This window comes from Phyllostomus discolor, chromosome 6 (genome assembly GCF_004126475.2).
Source record: "Phyllostomus discolor isolate MPI-MPIP mPhyDis1 chromosome 6, mPhyDis1.pri.v3, whole genome shotgun sequence".
NCBI lineage: Eukaryota > Metazoa > Chordata > Mammalia > Chiroptera > Phyllostomidae > Phyllostomus > Phyllostomus discolor.
In genome coordinates this window covers 30,380,407-30,396,121 of record NC_040908.2, presented here as the reverse complement: position 1 = coordinate 30,396,121, position 15,715 = coordinate 30,380,407, and the positions used below count along the sequence as shown (strand labels likewise).

Here is a 15,715-nt window from a genome sequence, read left to right as displayed (position 1 = left end):
GGACATGCCAAAGGCAATCAAAGATCAACTACAATGGGAGGGTGTACATGGCCCACACAGTGGGCACCTCTTGAGTACCCAGCTTGGTTGATACGGTAGGCTGTGTCACTGGACTCTATAAGAAACATACTACATCAGGCTACTCTACCAAGTCTGGGAGATGTAGCAGCTCTACCTAATACATAGAAACAAACACAGGGAAGCTGCCAGGATGAGGAGACAAGGAAACATGGCCCAGATGAAAGAATAGGACAAAACTCCAGAAAAAGAACTAAATAAAATGGAGACAAACCAGCTACTAGATATAGAGTTCAAAGCACTGGTTATAACCTATTGAGAACCTCAACAGCATAAAAAAGATCCAGTCAGAAACAAAGGATACACTATTGAAATAAAGAACAATTTACAGGGAATTAACAGTAGAATAGACGAAGCCAAAAATCAAATCAGCAATCCAGAATATAAGGAAGCAAAAAAAAACCAATCTGAAGAGCAAGAAGAAAAAAGAATCAGAAACAAAACAAAGATAGTGTAAGGACCCTATAGGATAACTTCAAGTGACCAACATTTGCATCATGAAGGTGCCAGAAGTAGAAGAGACAGAGCAAGGAACTGAAAACCTATTTGAAAAAATAACCACAGAAAACTTCCCTAACTTGGTGAAGAAAATAGACATACAAGTCCAGGAAGCACAGAGTCCCAAACAAGATGAACACAAAGAAGCCCACACTAAGACACACTATAATTAAATGCTAAAAGTTAAGTACAAAGAAAGAATCTTAAAAGCAGCAAGAGAAAAGGGAGACCAAAAAACCCCAGAATTTATTAAAAATTGTGTGTTTAAACTTCAGTCAACTTGAAAGTACTATCCATTTGATGCAATACACCATAGGGATGGTTTTTCCACTGCTCAAAACAGTTTTTGAACGTGTTGATTTTGATGCCTGTTAGTGTTTCTGCCATTTTTTGTTTAACCTCTCCTACATGGGCAAAATGTTTCCCTTTGAGGACGTTTTTTATTCAGGGAAACAAAAAAAAGTTGCTCAGGAAGAGGCTGAGTGAATTGGGAGGGTGGGGCATGGGGGTCATGCTGTTTTCAGGCAAAAACTGCTGAACTCTTAGTGTGGTGTGAGCAGGTGCACTTGTAAATCACCCAGCATGAAATGACCCATGGATATGGACAGTGTTGTGGGGATTGCCTGAGGGAGTTGGGGGCGCGGGTAAGGTAGAAGGGAAGAAAGGGGGGGAAAATTAGGACAAGTGTAATAACATAAACAATAAAATACAATTTTTTAAAAGTGACATAGCTTCTTTCTACATGTGGCTGACATGTAAGGTGAAAACCTGAAAACCTGGGACCATACTCATCACCCACAACCCGACTCAGCATCATCTCTACCACTGGCTCTCACCTGGCGTGACTTCACTCCCAGGAGGCATTTGGCTGCATTTGACATTTTCAGTTGTCATAATTGGGGGTTGGGAGTGCTACTGGCATCTGGTGCATAGATACTAGGATACTGCTAAACATCCTACAATGTACGAGACAGCCACCACACAAGGGATTATTCAGATCAAAATATCTCTGGCATTGAGGATGAGAAATCCTGTTGTCTGTTGAGGTCAGTGAGCTGAGTGTGCCAAGCAGAGTATCCACCTGAAATTGGAAAAGTTGGTGTCCATCACCAGCAGAACCAGTAAGCAGAGACAAGTATGGAATCTTTAGGGCACCTTATTCAGATGGCTGACGATCAGAGAAGACAGTGGGTTATGTGCCCTCAAAGAACCATCTTAACACCTCATTTCAAGCTGACCTTTTTGTAAGGAGAAGAAAAGGTAGGTAAGGAGTTAGGAAAAAAGGTTAGGAGATGAGTAAGAGATGCAGTCTAGGTGGAGATTTTCCTGGTACTTCTTTATCTGTCGATCAACAATTCTGTATCTACATCACCCACTTCCCTCCCGGGAACACAACGGCTCAGATAGTATCTCCATTGCTTGCAGACCTTCCGGGGCACAAGGTTGAATCGCTAGTCATCCTCCTGGAGTCACATGGTCACACATTCCAGTTCCTGGAATAACAGCTTTCTACGCATTAATCACTTAAGCCTATCAACTAAGGCTAAAATCTTTAACTCTTGAGTTCCCTTATCACAGCTTTATGCTTGGGTCTACTTAGTAGCCAACTGGAGGCACGAGGTCAGCAATCTTCCTGTGGTAGCAAACCCAGGAAAAGGTACTGACAGAACTGGACCCTGGCTCAGGCCCAAATCTCATGTTCTTCCCACTAAATCGCAATGACTACCAGCACAGGAATCACAACAGGAGAGAGTGCACATAAAGGAGTATTTTAGAAGAACATTTGACAGGACTTGAGACACCAAAGGTGATCTAGAAAACACATGCAAAACAGGAGACTGGCACTTAGAAAAGCAGAGACACAGGAGAGGCAGGAAGAGGAGCAGGTCAGTCACAGATTGGTCAGGTCTGAGGTACCACCCAGTGGAAATATCTAGCAAGTAACTAAAACACAAAACCATGCCTGGAAAGAAAACCATACACTACACAGGTAGAGCTGGGGGTCTTTATCAGCCAGATGAGAGCTGAATACAGGAGAGAATGGGAGAGTCCACAGGGCACCCAAAGCTAAGGGCCCTATCATTTTACAGGAGGAAGGAAAGGAAAGGAGAAAGCTAGTCAAACTGAAAAGGCCAAAGGAAAACCAGGGGGTGCAAGGGCCCCCAAGACAGGAAGGAGTGTCCTCATAGGCCCTTGAAGAGCTGAGGAGGGTGGACAGAGTAGAGACAGATGCCTTCTGGGTTGAGTGATTAGGTCAAGTGACAGGGTTGGGGGCAGCTTCAGCTGAGGGTGGGGGTGAGCAAGGCTGCCAGTCTGGAAGCAGGGGAAGCAGGGATCTGGGGCCCACAGACAGAGGCCAGGCTCAGCTGTCCGCAACTTGGCAACTCCATCCCTACTCCCCAGGTTCTGGGTTTCTGCTGCTCTGGGACTGCGTTGTTTCCCAGCGGATGGTGTCTGGCAGGCCTAGTAACCACCAGCCTCTTACCTTCTGGTCTCAGGAGCACAGAGAGGCCCCAGGGCTTCCCACTCTCCGAAAAATCCAGCCCACCCCCCACGGAGGAGGAGGGGGAAGGAGGCAGACAAGTGAGCCTTCGTGCAGGCTGAGAGGCTGCAAACAAGGCCTGCTTTCAGAGCTGCCTTCTGGTATTTATATTCCCGTGGGCTCTCTCGTGGGAAGAGCAAGGCGCGCAGAGAAAGAAATGAGAAGGCATTATCTCCTCAGGGGCCCCTGAGACTGGGCTGGGGTGCAGGGAGGGCCCTGTGGTTGTTAAATGGCAGCTCCTGGATTTGGATTCTGAATTCTCAGAGGGAACTATGAACAAGATGTGGGATAGTTAGCTGAAGCGGCTGGGCTCACATCACACATCTTGAATATGCAAGTCTCCTTCCCGTCTTTTTTTTTTTTTTTTTTTTTTTTTTTTTTTTTTTTTATAAATTTTTTTTTTTCTCAAAGATTTTATTCATTTTTAGGGAGGGAAGGGAGGGGCGCCACCTGGGGGGGAGAGAGAGAGAGAGAGAGAGAGAGAGAGAGAGAGAGAGAGCGAGAGAAACATCAATGTGCGGTTGCTGGGGATTATGGCCTGCAACCCAGGAATGTACCCTGGCTGGGAATCGAACCTGGGACACTTTGGTTCCCAGTCCGCGCTCAATCCACTGAGCTATGCCAGCCAGGTCCTTCCCGTCTTCTCTGCAGGCCCAGGGCCCTCCTGAGGATGAGCAGCAGAAACTCCTAGAAATTTAAAGAACTAGAAAGAAGATCTCTGTCTGGATTTAAATATTTAGTGGGGGAAAACCAAACTTGGCCACTTTGCTATGAACATTGGTCAAGTAATTTATCTTAATTATCATGTAATTGCTTTTAGTGTTTTGAGAGGAGGCAGTAGCTAAATGGCACAGAAAGAGTATTTAACACTTTAAAATGTGATTCCTACCCAGGCATTAATGGCGCTGCATTGAAACTGGAATGGTCTGCATGAGAAGTTAAGGACCTGCATCCTGGGGAAGAGCCCCAGGATCTTCACAGTTGGATGCTGGGCTTTGGGGGATGTCTTTCAAAAGTTCTGGTACAAATTCTTGTATTACACACTCGCTGCTCATTCATTCAGTGAAGAGCCACATTGTCTTCGGTGCTGAGTCCTGAACCAAGCACCTCGTAGACCACAGAAACAAGTAAGACTCAATTCACTGGTGGTCCGTGTGCTGGAGGAAGAAGGGCTGGGAAGTGAGGCCGTGTGTAAACCCCAGCCCTGCCACCAACCTACTGAGCAACACGGGGCAGGTTACTTTAATTCCACGAGCCTCCATTTCCTCAGGTGTGAGACAAGGACAATACTAATTAGCTTTTGGGGTTTGTTATGGGCTGAACTACATATCCCAAAATTCAGCCCTAGCTCCCAGTACTTCAGGATGTGACTATATTTAGATGTAGGGCCTCTAAAGAGCTGTGGAAGTTAAGATGAGGCCATTAGGCTGGACCCTGAGCCAATCTGTCTGGCGTCCCCTAAAAAGGGGTTAAGACATGGAGAGAGACACCAGGGAGGTGAACACACAGGGAAAAGGCTGTGTGAGGACACAGTGAGAAGGCGCCCAACTGCAAGCCTAGCAGAGAGGCCTCAGAAGAAACTAGACCTGCCAACACCTTGATCTTGGACTTCTAGCCTCCAGAATTGTGAGAAACACATTTCTGTTGTGAGTCACCCAGTCCAGTATTCTGTTATGGGGCCCACGCAAACTGAGACAGGGTCGTCACACATACTAAAGTAATATCTGTAAAAGACCATTGCAGAGGGACAGCATAGAGGCTGTTGTTACTCGAGTCCTGCTCCTCAGGTGCTTAAAACCTGGTAGCAGAGACCACAGAAAACAACAAATGACAGGCAGATGTGCTGTCTCCTGTGCAAAAGTGCACTGGGAGTTTCAGAGAGGACAGCCCTCCTGGCCCAGGGGTAGGGAGGCTACTTGGGGAGGGGGCATCTGCTTGCACGAGGACATAGGGCAGTAGATGAGACATTAGTGCATTTCATGCTTCTGTGCATTTCAGTCAGTGCCAGTTAACACCAGCATAAGGGAATTTCTCCTGCCTGGCTTCATTCCCGCCCCCCCCAGAGAACATAATATCCAATCATGCACACACTGATCATTGCTAAACAGGTCTCCTCTCTGGCTGCCCAAACTTGGCCTCAAGCCACAAAGACAACCTCGGATCAGGGCTGTGTGCATATCCCAAATCAAATGCATTTTGGTTCATCTGTGGCCAGTCAGCTGTTACTGACCACCAAGCTCACCTGGAAATGTTCACATCATTGTGAAAATGGGGGCAGGAACCACTGACTTACAGAGAACAAAAACATATTGGCTTTGATTCCAGACATTCCTGGAAATTCCATGAATGTACATGTATATAAATATAAAACAATTTTTTAAAATCACTTACGAAGGTCCTACTTACAAACCAAGTATAGAATACTAACATTTGCTTGGACTCTTAGTCTCAAATGTAGATATCACACACAACAATATTTGTATCGCTAAGTCGACAAGGAGTGAATGCAAAGTAGTTGTGAATGTCATTGCATTTTGAAAGTCACTAAAGACCTTACAAAGAATTTTGCACTTAAAGCAAAGTCTGATTAGAAATGTGTTGGAGTAGATGCAAATGAATGGATTTGCCAACTGACATTCTCGGCAATGGGCATTAACTAGCTTATATGGAAACCTACAGATCTCTAAGTCTCAACCTGGGGCAACTGAGCCTAGGGCAGACTGACTTCCTTTATCCCAACTCTGAGAATTAAATAAGTAAATTCTCAGCCTCCTCATAGAGCACCCCAGGTGCCTCTGCATAGCCCTGCCCAGCAAAGCCCATGAGCTGAGCTCCAGACAGATCCAGCCCAGCCTCTCAGAGCTGGTGGGTCTCCACTGGATACCACCCAGGGTTCTGCACTCTCACCACACCCATCTCTCTACCAGACCTCTGTACCACTGCTCACAATACCCAGAGTTCCACTGGGTGAGGTCCCACAGCTGTGTGTCCAGCCTGGAGCCAGGAGGCCAGGTTCCAGTTCTTCGTGACTCTGGAAGTTAACAAAAAGTCTAGCAAGCTTCCAAAGGCCCTTCAAACTCTTAGCAACATAGGATGATTTCTCCTAAAAAGGGTCTGCAGGGAAGTACGTGCTTGCCTGAAGACTTTCCCATTCAAACTCTTTAGGACCCCTGCAATCATGCTTCAGACATTTTCTGAAATGTCACCTTGTCCCTCCTCCATTGAGAGAGGGGCTCCATTTCTCCTCCCCTTGAATCTGGGTGGATCTGTCACTGCTCTGATGGCTACAGTGTGGCAGAAGTGATTCTGTGACAATTCTGGGCATAGGCCTGAACTGACCTAGAAGCTGCCATTTCCCGCTTGTCAGAGCTCTGAACCACCAAAGAAGAAAGCCAGTCTGGACGAAGAAGCCACATGGAAAAGCCACCCACGGCCACCAACTTGGACATCAGCCAATTGAGCTTTCAGTGACTCCAACTCCAGCCACCATCTGACTAACACGACATGAGAGACCCTGAGCAAGAACCACCCGGCTGAGACCAGTCAAACCACAGAACCAGCAAAGATAATATGAAGTTGTGGTTTTAAGCCTCTATATTTTTGTGCATGTGGTAAAATATACTTAAAGATAAAAGTTACCCTCTTAACCACTTTTAAGTGCACAGGTCAGTGGCATTAAGTGTGTTCACATTATTGTGCAACCATCATCCCACTCTGTGTTTCTATGAATCTGACTACTCTAACTACCACCAATAAGTGGAATCATTGGATATTCGAACCTTTGGGACTGGTTTATTTCACTTAATGATGTGAACAAGTCACATCATGTCAACAAGGTTTATCCATGCAAAAGCCTGTGCCGGAATTTCCTTCCTTTTTAAGGCTGAAATGTTCCACTGTACCTGTATACCATATTCTGTTTCTTCAAGCGCCCATGCATGAAAACCTCTGCATCTGGAGATGCTGATGTAGAGCAAGATGTAAGTGGAGCAGTGGGCAAAGTGGCCCTGAGACAGCAGAGCACGGCGCACAAGGCAGATGTCGGGACCTGGTGAGTCTGGCAGAAACACAGAGCGCCACGGCACTAACCCTGAGCAGGAGACTGTCCAGTGATCTGGGCTGCAGGTCCCAATAGCACTTGTGACACCAGGCTGGGTGCCTTCTGGGGTCTACATTCTAGGCTGGGAGCAATCCCAGGACAGGGACTGGCAGGATCTTATTCCCGCCTGGATGCCCTGCCCTGGTACAAGCTCACAGGCCCAAAAAATGCTCAATGAATGAGTGAAAAATGGACCTAACACTGAAGCCAGGTTCTGACTCATCCCAGAGTTTCTTACAGGCTCCTTGTAGGACAAAAACTGTGCCAAGGGAAGCACGGCAGAGTAGCTGCTTCTGGCTGGAAAGAAAAGGAGGCAGCAGCAGCAATAGCAGAATAGTCTGATAGGGAAAAACTCATGGCCAAGCCCAGGATTCCAAAGAAGCTCAGAATCTATTTCAAACCACCCACCCTGACTCAGGCAGCCCAGCACAGGCCTCACCTGGAGGTGAAGAAGTCCCATTCGGAAGGGTGTGCCAGGCATCAGGCTAAGCCAACAAGATGAGGCCTGTTGGGAACCAGCCTTGCTCAGTTTGTTGGGCCCAATTCCCAGGGCTCAGGGTGACAGAGCCTCGTGAGCCCATTATAGGGGCACAGGCACGGTTTAGAGGGGATCGACCCAGGGTCACAGTACAAGCCGTGGGATGTAAGACAGGGAACTTGAGCTGTGAGCTGAGTCATACAGTTGAGCCCTGGGTGCTTTAGGACAGCAACCTTCCTCCACGGCAGGAGGACCTAGGCTGGTTGCCCTGTGACCCATCCCTCTAACCCATAACCACGTTACCAAGGAAACCCAACCTATTCTTCCTGCTGCTCCCCTCCACTTGGCCACATAACTAGGGAGCCCCCCGCGCTAGTCAGGATGCAACAGAGCACAGACATTAATTCCAAATCTACGAAGAGGACTTGTTCCTGGTTGACTTAAAGAATGACTGCCAACAACACAAATGCCCACTGGGATTTTAACGAAAAGGGTTCAAGTTGTATTTCAACTCTCATTTAGGTTTTCCAGGACCTAAAGATAAAGGCCCTGGAGTTATGTAATAACTCCAAAGGAGTTTTCCTCTGTTTCTCTTCAAAGCACATACCTTAACCGTTAGGAACTGCTTACCATATGGGAAGCTTTTAGAAACACCAGTAAAAGAACTCAGAAAACATAGATTTGGAACTTGGCTCAGCTTCTAAGTAACTGTGGGACTTTGAGCAAACCAATTATCCTTGGTTTCCTAATCCATAAATAGAGGAAAATACTTTGTATTCCCACTGATTATGTACATTAGTAAGAATAAATATATGTGAGATGATATAGAGATAGAAATATAGTTATACACACATATGAGGGTCCTCATAAGAAAACCTATATCTTAGAGATTGATTTATACTTATATTTGCTGAATGAACGATGCATAACCTGAGATTATAACAAGACTCACGTTAGAAGAAATGTCCCTCTCCACACTTCAGAATCCCCAACTAGTATATCCACTAGATCTTAGAATGCCACCTCTCCCCCAAGGAGGCTGAAACCAGCTCGCTCATGTCTCAACAACCAACCCACCAAGCCTCCATACTTCCATCCCATCTGGCCTTATATTCCAGCTACCGCAGAAGCTGGCCTGACTCCCAGGGTCAGAACCTGCCCTTCTGTCCCCTGGCCCGGCTCCCACGTTCAAACATGGCATGAGACTGCTCCTTAGGCCAACTGCCAAGCCCAGAATGTTGGTCTGCATTTTCTTTGACATCAGGTGGAAACAACCAATGTTGGTCTGCATTTTCTTTGACATCAGGTGGAAACAACCATTCCTCTTTCCTGGTTTTCCTGAAGCACAGGCCAAATGGAAGATTTATGGACCAGGAGATAGTATGTCTGCTCAGGGCCTCCTCCGCACATGAACTTCACCTGCAAAATGAGGCTCACGTGGGTTCTTCCACCTCAAACGGCTCCGGGGAACATCATATAAAATGATGAACTCCGAAGTTTCTTTGAAAAATGGTAAGCACTCCATAAATTCCTTTGCTCTCAGTCACTCCTATTTACTTCAGTGTGATTTCAGACTAAGATCTCCAGAGACCTCATATGGCCCTTGGGTAAATTCTTTCAGGGTCCAATGACCCCGCACACAGAGAAAAGCTTGGTGATCTCCCTGACACCAGTGTTCCGAGCACATGCACGTTATCTCCAGGATGGGGCTGGGAGGGAAGTCAGGAAACCTTGGCTCTGCCAGTAAATTAAGCGCATCACTTAACCTCTGGGCATTTTTCTTCATAAACACAATGGAGCTGACAAGCCACCCGCATTCCTATTCACCAGGATACCAGGAAGGCAAAGATTTTGAAAAGAGAACCACTGAAAAGAAAAAACAAGTAGGAATGTAGTCAGTGAGCATGAAGAGTTGAGAAAGAAGAGAGGAACAAGAAAAATGAAAGGGGAAAAGAAACAAACAAGACAGAGAGAGCATTTGGGGTGAAATGTGACGCTCTTGAGAAGGCAAGGATGGAATGCCACGGAAGTTCCCAGTACAGAAAATGTCCCCCAAGCCTGAAAGGCATAGTCTAGATTAGAAGATTTACCGCAAAGGCATCAGAAGTTCAACTGCAGTGGAGAAAACCAGATAAAAGGAAATAGGCTCTGTCCATCTCTTGAGGTGGCAGGCACACATACCAGAGGAACCCAGACTTTCTGCTGTTTGCTTTTATAGCTCAGCTCAGAGCAAATTAGATGAGTAATTAATAGGTCTGCTATCTGTAAAAATTGCGTAATGTCCCTAAAGAGGCCCTGGCCAGGCCACATCCTGGCCTGTGAGGTCCAATTCAGGGTGCTCCACTTTAAGGGAAACATTCAAAGAGTTCCCAAAGTGTCACTGCGCAGAAACGTTATTTTTTTAAAGATTGTATTTATTTATTTTTAGAGAAGGAGGGGAGGGAGAAAGAGAGAGAGAAACATCAATGTGCGGTTGCTGGGGGCTGTGGCCTGCAACCCAGGAATGAGCCCTGGCTGGGAATCGAACCTGCGATACTTTGGTTCGTAGCCCGTGCTCAATCCACTGAGCTACGCCAGCCAGGGCTTAGAAACGTTATTTAACACGACCCTTTCTCCTTTCAGTCTGTCCACGCCCTTCCTTAATTATTAAGCCCTTTGGACACCAGTTCTGGTCAGCATCAAACTGTCTTAAGAACAAAACCTCAGGTCTGTTGACCCCTTGACTCCAGCTGTGTTTCAGCCCCAGGCCCACGAAAGCAGAACCACGCCCTCAGGAAACAGAAGGACTCCACGGCTGACCTCCAGACTGGACACAGTGATCAACTACCCCCTACCCAGCCCCAACTGATCAGTAGAGCCCATGACCCCGACTCCTTTAACCACCGAGATTCATCATTTTCCCCCCACGTAACCCATCCCCTAGAAGCCATCAGGGAGCCAGGTCTTTCAGTACAAGTTTACCTGAGACTCCAGGCCCAGTGCCATTTCCTTAACTAATAAACCTCTACTTTCTTTGCTGCAAACTCCTGTTTGTTTTTGACTGGACTTTGATGCGCATGGGTGAAAGGACCACTTTAGTCCAGTAACAGAAAGGCTGGTCACCAGGACAGCAGGGTGTGCTGAAGAAGGGCTCTGGAGTCTGAAAGTGTTTCCTTAAATAAGATTTGGGGAGGACCTAGGATCAGAAGAAAACTTTAACCATCATCGAGTCCAACCTTCCCAACTGAGGGACCCTGATACATCCCTGCTGAGGGATTATCCGGCGGCTGCATAAACACTTCCAGTAGTGGAGACCGCATTACTTCATGAGCAAGTTCATCTCATTATCATTTGGACAGAATTAAACTCTTCACCTTCCTATTTACCCCAAATTAACTTCTGCCTGGTTTCCATCTATGCTCTGGGGGGACACAGACTGAGTCTGAACACCTTTTCACCTACCTGTCCTTCAGACAACTGAAGCTGGTCTTGATGACTTACACCAGGTTCTCCCAAGACTCTCCTGGGAGGAGGACCCATTTCAGCACACCCCTGAAAGCACGCTGTCCAGCTCCCCTGCATGCTCCTTTCCTGGGCATCTCTGGCCAACTCTGACCTCAGACTGACATGAGACACTGACTGCTGCTCCTGCCTGACTCGGGGCATCTTACCCCGTGTTTGCGTTCCAGCTAGGTCTTGGCCTCCTGCCACAGTTTGGGAAAACTCTGGTCCATCTGTTGGTCTCAGCTTTGCAGCTCTGCCCAGTGCTGGAGGGCTTGTCATGAACGTGCTCCAGGATGGGCTGAAAATGAGTCCCACATGCGTGCCACTTAATGGAAAACAGCTGGTCGTCTGACTTGAGGCCATCTAATAAAAATGGAATCTAGACTATTCAACAGGCATTAAATACCTTTTCTAACACCTCATATGACAGATGAGGAAAAGGAGGTACAAAGAGGTAGAATGATTCACTCAGGGAAACACAGCCGAGAGAATGAACATGAACTCTATAACCTTCGATTTTCCAGTCCACATTCTTTCTACAGGTAGTTAAGAGGAAACGGGGGTGGGGAGAGGAAGCGGGGCTACATGGTGGCCCTCTTCTTAAGACATTTTGGAATAAATTTTCCATAGTTTGTATGTTTGTGCAACTTATTCTTTCTCTGATTCAACAGACATTCACTAAGCACCTACAATGTGCTTTGTAAATAAATACTCTCAGTAAGATTTAAAGTGAGCCCATAGGAATCTACATCTTGGTGTGTGTGAACTAATTAATTCTTTCAGCATGCAAACATTCACCCGACAGTGATAACTGAACACCCTGAACGGTCTGCCTCACTCTGGTACAAGTGCAGAGCAGGCACAGTCCATTACCCCAGGCATCCTCTGTCTAGCAGGGATGATTCCCATATGTCATGTTAATGTGATAAAGCCAAATGTGGGGTATTGTGGCACTTCATTAATAAGCCGGATCCTTAATTAAGATGGGTGACAGTGATGGTGGCTGCGTCCACAATTGTGGTAGGAGGAAATAAAACTGCTGGTCCTGGTGGTTTGAAAGGACCTCAGGAAGAGTGGGCTTCTGAGCTGCATCTCGAAGGTCAATGTGAGTTGATCAGGCAGAACATAGTGGAGGGAGGTGCATGCGCAAAGACAAGGAGGCAGGAGAGAGCCTGACGCTGCAGGTAGAGGGTGTGGCTGGAGCCAGGAGGTGGAAGAGGCAAATAGATGAGTGAGGTACAGAAGCCCTTCTGTATTATGTTAAGGAGTCAGACTGTATCCTAAAGGCAACAGGATTCAATGAAAGAATTGAGAGAGAATATACAGGATCAGATAGGGATTTTTGAAGGAAAGCTCTGACAGTGGGGGATGAACTGGAACGTGGTGAGGCCAGAGGCACAAAGAAACCAGGATTGAACCTGGTTGTTCCTGCCCACACACACTTAGTTTTAAAGTCTGAAATATAAAAGGAGAAGAGATGGTTTTTCATGCACATCTCTCATGGCACGAGACAATTTCTTCAAAACATTGCAGAACGACATCACCTTCATCATTTTCCACAGTCACGTGATGGCATAAGAGTGATGTTAGCTGTGGCATCATGACCAATGGTGATGTGTAGGAACCTCAAACAGGGCAGCCATTCGGTAGGTGGTAGCTGAATGCATGAGCCCTTGTATCAAAAGGGAATAGGGGAGGATGAGCCCTCAACAAAGTAAGGTCAGGGTTCAGAAGCACGGATAAGTCAAGACCAAGCAAAGCAACAATTCAGACGCAAGACAAAACAAAGTTCCAGGACAGAAGGAGGTAAAGACACCAGTTTTCCCCAGGAATGGAGGTTTAAAAGCAGACAGACTAGGAAACCAGCAAGGGAGCCAGCACCTGTCTCAGTTGGGGTAGTCCATACAGTGCCCTTATGAGGATCAATGAAAGACACGCCCCCTGGCCAGACCGGGCGATGAGCAGTGGAGTTTGCAGCAGGGGTCCCAACCATAACTGGCCAAAGCCTGAGCACACGCGTGGAAGGGTGTGTGCAAGCAGCTAAGAAGGAACATCTGGTGGGAGAGGGGAAACGTGTGGGTGGGGAGGAGGTAGATCCCAACCAGCGAGGGCTGTTTAAAGCTGGGTAAATCCCATCACATGTGCTACAGAGCCGTTCCTACTGGGAGTTTACAATCAAACGACTGATACAGAGGATGAGGTCAGAAGGCTAAAATACTCTCTTTCCTTAAGGGGGAAATATGCTCATCTAGGCAAGTCTGAGTCTTCCAAGAACTGAAGGATTCTGACATTATCCCCCAGTTCCAAGGAAAGCCCGATCTTTTTTCCCCAAGATAAGTGGTCTGAAAATCAAGAGCACCTGACTGCCAGCTTGCTACTTCGAATGACCCCAGCGAGGCACCTTCCACTGAATCCAGGACCAGCAGAGGAACGGGCAATTTTCACAAAATTTATGAGGTTCTGCTTCAAGCCACAAACGAGCAACAGGCTTGAAGCTACGTTAGGGGAGGCTCTCGGTCGTAAAGACATAAAATTAAAACAATTTCTCTACGTTTGTATTAACACTAAGCTGAGGCCAACAAAAGCAAGGTTTGTAGTATCAATTACCATCTTCTAGGCCCTCCAAACTGGCCTTGAATACGAGTTACCATGAGCTAGAAAAAAACATTCAAAGGGATGAACAGAGGCCAATGTGACAGCCCCGTCTCTGAATTTCTGGGCCACGGCTGTTTTAAATTAGATTCTCAGTGCAGATTCCATGAAACTCTTGGCTTAGCTCTCTAATGGAAAAGTTATTCTTGTGCTCTGAGCCACAGATATTTATATGGAGGTACATCCATAATTCCAATTACATTTTGTTTTCATGATGCTCTTTTCCTCTATATAAACACAGTGATAGCTTTTGTTACCATTTCTGATAAGACACTTGCAAAAAGCTCTGGGCTAAGTGCAGATTCCATAGAACCCAGACAGATGATTATAAAATAGGCAGATTTTAGGTGTTGGGAAGTCCTCAAGGAATACTTTCAGCTCTTCTACTCAATGAGGCATTATGGCTCTTCCTTGTCAAACCCCTACCCTGTCTACCCCTCAATTGCTCAGGGATTTCATGGTCCCTCCTGGGAACACCTAGTCCCAGTAGTTCTGTTATTTACTCCTTATATTCGCTCTGGGGTCTTCCCATTGAACATATTGTCTTCAAAAATAGTTTTTATCTTCTTAAAGGAAGGAGCACCAACAAATAAAGCAAAGAGATATTTCTGATTAAAAGGAGCATAGTTCTTAAGTAACAACATAGTTATTCTATACAACGGTTTGATTAACAGCCTAGGAGAGCTACTAAGAAGTGGTATAGATAGAAAACCAAAATGGCAGTCCAAAGCTTTGAGAAAATTCACCCAAGAGAAATCTAAATTGATTACAAAGAAAATATAAAATATTAGGAGGTACACCCATGGCCTCTTCCTAGAAGTCTGTCTGAAGTACAATCCTAGTTTGAAAGAAAGAGCAGGGCAGAGGAGATGATGGAAGGAAACTAACATTTGTAAGCATTAACATGTTGGGAACCGCCCTGACTGGTATCAGAAGCTCAAACCCCCACCTAGGCTAAGACTAAGGGAACGCCCTTGGAACCGTAAGCCAGCTAGGAGACAAAAGTTTATCTCCCTAGCAGGAATGCTGCTTCTGCTGCTTTATTCATAACTGAACCCCAAAAAGCTTGGTCGCTTAGCCAAAGACGGGTAAGATTCCCCAAGGGGGGAACGACCTAAGACAGGCATGATCACTTTGGGAGGCCCCCCAAAAGAAGGACTTGGGGGGCTGCAGCAAAAGGGGGTGATGGACCCATGCTCCTCGGCTTTGACATAGCCTGAGTTCTCTTCCTCTGGGAGAAAATCTCCTTATCTCTTGGTTGCCTTAGTTCCCTTGCTCCACCTAAGCCTGAAACAATGACAGGGTGGTGCAGCTCTGTGCTGTAAAGGGCGGATTCCCTGGGTGATCAGGCCTAAGAAAGAATATGCAAATTACTGTGAAACCTTCTTTGTTTAGAATGCTCTCAGTTGAATGAGAGGGGTCCAAGGTGGAAGTTAGTTTGTTCCTCAAAGTCTTACAGCTCTTTGACCCCGACTCAAAATAGACAGGCAGAGTTCCTTGTTTTCTATGGTTCCTTACTTCCCCCTGATAAGTACTGTACTTTACCTGAATTATTATGCAAAATGAGCCCAATAAAAACAGGTATGGATGGTAAATCAGCGCACTCCCCACTAGGCGGGGGTGGCCATTTCGTCCCTACTTCCCCACAGAAACTAGTTTGTCTCTGTGCATGTTTTTTCTCGCGTGTTTTTCGGCGAGCCATCCACAGCGTTCCGTCGTCACTGCTGGCTGGTGACCCACACAACATTAACATATGCCAAGCATTTGGTCCATATTATTTCTTGTTATCTCACTTAATCTTCAAAACAATTTGGGTGGATAGGTTTTATTATTACTATTTTATAGAGAAGAAAACTTAGCCTCAGAGATGTGAAGTAACTTGCCC

General features: G+C 46.3%; 1 protein-coding gene across 4 annotated transcripts in view; it reads right to left on the bottom strand.

Moving 5' to 3' along the window:
* STON1 (stonin 1) overlaps positions 1-15,715 on the bottom strand; it is a 48,767-nt gene that overhangs the window by 25,750 nt on the left and 7,302 nt on the right. The window lies entirely within an intron of this gene.